This window comes from Trichosurus vulpecula, chromosome 1 (assembly GCF_011100635.1).
Source record: "Trichosurus vulpecula isolate mTriVul1 chromosome 1, mTriVul1.pri, whole genome shotgun sequence".
Taxonomy (NCBI): domain Eukaryota; kingdom Metazoa; phylum Chordata; class Mammalia; order Diprotodontia; family Phalangeridae; genus Trichosurus; species Trichosurus vulpecula.
The window spans coordinates 282404267-282410266 of NC_050573.1; positions in this window are offsets into that span (position 1 = coordinate 282404267).

Consider the following 6000-nt stretch of genomic DNA (forward strand, 5'->3'; position numbering starts at 1 on the left):
AGTAATTAATTGGTGTATCTGCTCTACTAGCAGAACAGTCTATTTTTGCTCCCAACCAGAAGTCCATGCAAACACTAATGTCAAAATGCTCACATCACAAAGTGACAATATATTACCATAATGAGGCTTCTAGTTAAATCATTTGGCAATCCTATCCAGTTGCAAATGAAGATTTCCCTAGGTATCCAAGTACCCAAGCTTCTGAAAGCTATACACCTCCATTTCTCTGTGATATCTAACACAGGTATACTAGACTACCCTATTGCCAAAATGACTGGTAACTTCTTGTTAATATGTCAATGTGAAAGGTCCCAGAGAAGCCCAGCTCTTCCACTGGCTACAAGCCTTAGCAATTACCTGAAAAACTAATGATAAAGAAAACTAGAAAGAATTAGAAGTAACCTCCTCCACCCAATCTAGAATTGTACAAAAAGTCAACTGGAAGCCTGGGGAAGCAGGCTGAGGGGTCTCACCAGAGAACCTGTGGAGGCAAGGAAAGGTGTCTCTCAGGAAAGAAGCATCAACTCAGATAACCCAGACAGCAGGCTTCAGAGTAGAGGACCATACCAGCGAAGCTACATCTGTGAGGGTAAACAGAACCAAAGCCAGCAGAAGCAGGAAGAGAAGGAATTCCAGGGAAGCCAGCATCAGCTTCCCAAGTAGAATCGAAACTACAGCTACCACTCTGAAAGGGCTAGTCACCAACCAACAGGAACTCCAGTAATCAGGGACCTGAAGCTAGATCCTAACCCTGGCCTATCAGGAGACAAGCAGGATGGGAGCAGTTGCCACAAATTCTTGCCCAGCACAAAAAAACCTGGAGAACCACAGCAGAACAGTGGGGAGGGGAAGATCAGACCAGTGTGATGATCTCCAACATCCCACTAAGGACTGTCAGGACCACAGCCCGGAGATGGAATCAACTCCCAAATAGGGATCATGCAAGAAGAAGAGAGAGTTGAATCAAGGTCAGAATCTAAAGTGCCTCTGAACACTGAGAGAAAAACGGGATTGAGGCAGGAGTTGGGGCCTAATGCCAGCCACCCCAAATACATCAGCAGCATCAATCAATGGTATCCAGTCTACAGAGGGGACAGGACCAAACAAGGCCTAATATATTAAAAAGGGCCAGATTGGACTGGCCTTAGCACAAAATCCCCAAATGAGAACTGAAACTGAAAATGTGAGTAAGTAGAACAAACACTAAATGAAATTAAGAAATACTATGGATTAAGTTTAAGAGGGAAGCCCAGAAAAAGAGTAACCCCACAACTCCAAAAGATGCTCAGAGAACAATAATGGCTTGATCACAAGGACTATAAGAGTGGCTGAAAGAAATGAGGCAAGACATTTTTAAAAAGTGAAATTAGAAATGAAATGAAGGTATTGAGGGGGGAAATGAAAGAAGAATAAAAAGCTTTGAACAAAAAGTAGAAAGCCTTATTCAACTAATGGAACCCCTGAAAAATAGAAGCCGATCTCAGTGACAAAACGAGACAAGAAGAACTATTAGAACAAGGTCAAAAGATTAAAAAGAGAAGGAAATGTAAGATATTTAGTGAAAAACAACTGACCTGGAAAACAGCCCAAGGAGAGAAAATCTAAGAAGGATTCAAATCCCTAAGAACCATAACCAAACAAAAAACCTAGACCCTGTATTTCAACAAATCATTTTTTAAAAAACTACCCACAGTAACTGAGCATAGACAAATTATCTTACACCCTATACCAAAGTAAAGTCAAAACGGGTTCACGATTTAGATATAAAGGCTGATACTATAAGCAATCTGGGAGATCAAGGAATAGTTTACCTGTCAGATTTATAGAGAAGGGAAGAATTTATGACCAAACAAGAGATACAGAGCATTACGAAATGCAAAATGGGTAAATTGGATTACATTAAATCAAAAAGTTTTTGTACAAACAAAGTCAATGCATCCAAGATTAGGAAGGAAGCAGAAAATTGGGAAAGAATTTTTACAACCAATGTCTCTGATAAAGGCTTCATTTCTAAAATATACAGAGAACTGGGTCAAATTTATAAGAATACAAGTCAGTCCCCAACTGATAAATGGTCAAGGGATATGAACAGGCAGTTTTTAGAGGAAAAAATTAAAGATAGCTATAGGCATATGAAAAATGCTCTTAATCACTACTGATTAGAGAAATGCAAATCAAAACAACTCTTAGGTACCACACCTCACCTGTCAGATTGGCTAACACAACAGGAAAATGATAAATGCTTGAGAAGATGTGGGAAAATTAGAATACTAAAGCATTGTTGGTGGAGTTGTGAACTGATTCAGCCATTCTGGAAAGCAATTTGGAACTATGTCCAAAGGGCTATAAAAATGTGCATACCCTTTCACCCAGCAATACCAGACTTCTAGGTCTGTATCCCAAAGAGATCATACAAATAGGAAAAGAATCCATATGTACAAAAATATTTATAGCAGTTCTTTTTGTGGTAGCAAAGAAGTGGAAATCAAGGGGATGCCCATCAATTGGGGAATGGCTGAATAAGTTGTGGTATATGAATGTAATGGAATACTATTGTGCTATAAGAAATTATGAACAGATGGACTTCAGAATAACCTGAAAAGACTTATGTGAACTGATGCTGAGTGAGGGGAGCAGAACCAGGAGAGCATTGGACACAATTACAGACACATTGTATCTGTGATGACTAACTTTGATAGACTTGGCTCCTCTCAGCAAAGCAAGGTTCTAAGACAACTCCAAAACACTCATGTTGGAAAAAGATATCCACATCCAGAGAAAGAATTACAGAGTCTGAATGCAGATTGAAGCAAACTATCTGCTCTCTCTCTCTGTTTTGTGTTTTATTTCTTCTTTCTCATGGTTCATTCTATTGGTTATAATTCTTCTTTACAATATGACTAATGTGAAAATATGTTTAATGTGAAGGTATACGTAGAGCCTATTTCAGATTGCATGCCGTCCTGGGCGGGGAGATGGATGGGGAGAAAATTTGGAATTCAAAAGCTTGTGGAACTGAATGTTGTAAACTAAAAACAAGTTAATTAATTTTTTTTAAAAAACCTACCCAAATCTATTAGGACCAGAGGGCAAAGTCAAAATAGAAACAAAGTTGGTTACTTCCTGAAAGAAACCCCTTCTCATTTCATTATTATTTCTACTATTAATTGGCTGTGCCTTCTACATTCAGGATTTCCTAATTAAATGAGAGTCTTTCACAATAATTGCTAATAATTCCTCCTTAAAAGGCATTTTGCATGGGTGTGCTGATAAATATTTAACAATAAATATCTAAATGTGTGTAGATATATATATAGATATAGATATACGCAAATATATGTATATTCAGCGCCCTTTAAAGTTTAGTACTACATTGGTTGACATTTTCTCCATCGCTTTTCAAAGTCTCTAGATAACCAAAAAAACAATAAATCATGCCCCGATTTGTAGCATTTGCCATTTCCAAGTTGTAAACAAAAGCTCATATTGAATATTCAGCACTTGGTTCTCTGGAGCTGGTTGCAGCTGACTACAGCACACCTGTGCATTAGTGCCATCTGCCATCAATAGTGAGGACTGCAAACTTCTTTTTGCACAGGCCATCCCCTGATGCCTGGCATCCTCTCTTTCCTCACTTCTACCTGGTAGAATCCCTGCCCCTTCCTTCAAAATTTAGGTCAAATACCACTTCCTACATGAGACTTTTCTTAATGATTCCACCTGCTAATGACTCACCCTCCGTATACCTAGGTGATTCAATGGATAGAGTGCTGAGGGACTGAAGTCAGGAAAACCTGAGTTCAAATGCAGCCTCAGACATTTACTAGCTGTGTGACCCTGGGCAAATCACTTAACCTCTATTTGCATTAATCCACAGCAGAAGAAAATGGCAAACCACTCCAGTATCTTTGCCAAGAAAACCCCATGGACGGCATTGATTGACATGCTAATGGTCCGCTAGATCGTGAAGAGTTAGCCATGACTGAACAATAACAATATGCTCTATGAGGTCAGGGATATGATATGATACCAGCCCTTCCATAATGTTGGTAATCATTATAAATTGTTAGAATGGAAAGGTCCAACCACTCAACACAGAAGAAACATCTGACTCTAGCATGGAGATGGGAGATAGGATGGTGCAACAGAAAGAGATGAATTTGGAATCAGAGACCAGGGTTCAAATCCCAGCTCTGCCACTTCCATCCTGTGTGACCTTGGACAAGTTATTTAACCTCTTTGGGCCTCAGTTTACTCATCTGCAAAATGATACACAGAGCATACCCTTTCACAAATGTCTCTTAAGGAAGAATTAGCCCATGTTACCAGAAATCCTTGTGACAGGCTCTTATTCCATTAGGAAATCCTTAATGTAGAAAGTACAGCCAAATGATAATAGCAGAGGTAATAATAAAATGAGAAGGATCTTTTTATCAGCATAGGCAGTTCCCCAGCATGGAGAATTGTCTCCCCACCCCGCCCCCTACCAATCCACTAATGGAGCCCCTGAAAAATAGAAGCAGATCTCAGTGACAAGAAATATTAGAACAAAGTCAAAAGATTAAAAAGAGAAGAAAATGTAAGGTATCTAATGAAAAACAACTGACCTGGAAAACAGCCCAAAGAGAGAAAGTCTAAGAAGGATTCAACTCCCTAAGAACCATAACCAAACAAAAAACCTGGACATTGTATTTCAATAAATCATTTTTTAAAAAACTACCCAAATCTATTAGGACCAGAGATGCCTGGGGCACACTAAGGTTAAATGCATTATACCCTGGGTCAAAGAACTAGCAAGTGTCAAGAGTCCCTTCTTGAACCCTGGTATTTCCAATTCTCTAGACTAGATTATATTACCTTTAATATTAATGTCATATTAATATTAATAACAACTTGCATTTATTTGGCCCTTTAAGGTTTACAAAAAACCTTAGGAACACTGACTTTGGATTCAAAGAACCACGGTTCGAATCATGACCCTTTTACTAAATAGTACGTGAGACTGTGGGCAAATCATTTCAACTCCCTAGGCCTCAGCCTCTCCCTTGCCTTAATGATAATTTCATATTTTCAAAAGATCATGTAGAACAAATAAGAGGTTCCCACTGTAAGTCAGGCAGAAAAGTCCAGTAGCCCTCAGGATGCAACAGTAAAACAGATGGTAATGAACCTTGTATAGTGCCATTTTCACCCCCAAAAAATCCTATCCATTTCTGACACTGAACCATTTTGATGGTTCCAAAGCATTTTAGTTGGTGAGAACTTTATTTTCTGGGTCTTATTTGCACATGAGGCAAATTTAGTCTATTGTAAGGTATGGTCTCTTTAAGGTCAAAAAGTTTTTGTGTAAGGAAGTTTATATTGATCATCAAATGATGTGGGATATTGACCCTGATCTGCAGTGTAGAAGTGAGGACTGGGAACTTGCTGTCGACAATGTACAGTGATTCCTCACTTGGGCAGGAATAGCTTAAGGTTATAAATAGGTAGTGAAAGATCCTAGCATGTTTTCTTCCACATCCTCCAACACAATGCTCTGTACCTCGATGGAGTGAGTAAATATTTTCTGACTTGCTGTTTACTATCTGCTCAAAAGGGAAAGTAATCTAGCTATACTGTCATGTGCCCATTTTACAAGAACATAAATAATACAAGGTGCTGCTGCTGAGCCATAGTAAGATATCTGAGTGCTACTGAAATACATGGTGAACCTAGGAATTGTCAACAGAGTGAAAAATATACATAATGTACTAAAATGTTCTAAATGCTTATTGGTTCAGAAGAAATTGAGAAATTACTGTTGGGAGGCTTTTGTTAAATTGTCTGCTACTAAATACACCATCAAGGGAATAAGTTCTTTCTTCGCTGTGTTGTGAGAAAACAGCTTTAAACAATACCCAGAAAGTAAGTGGAGGCGGGATGTTTATGTAGGCCTACACAGTGTCATTGCTAATGTTACCTTTCTTCCTCAACTCTGAAACAGATGAATTTCCACATTCC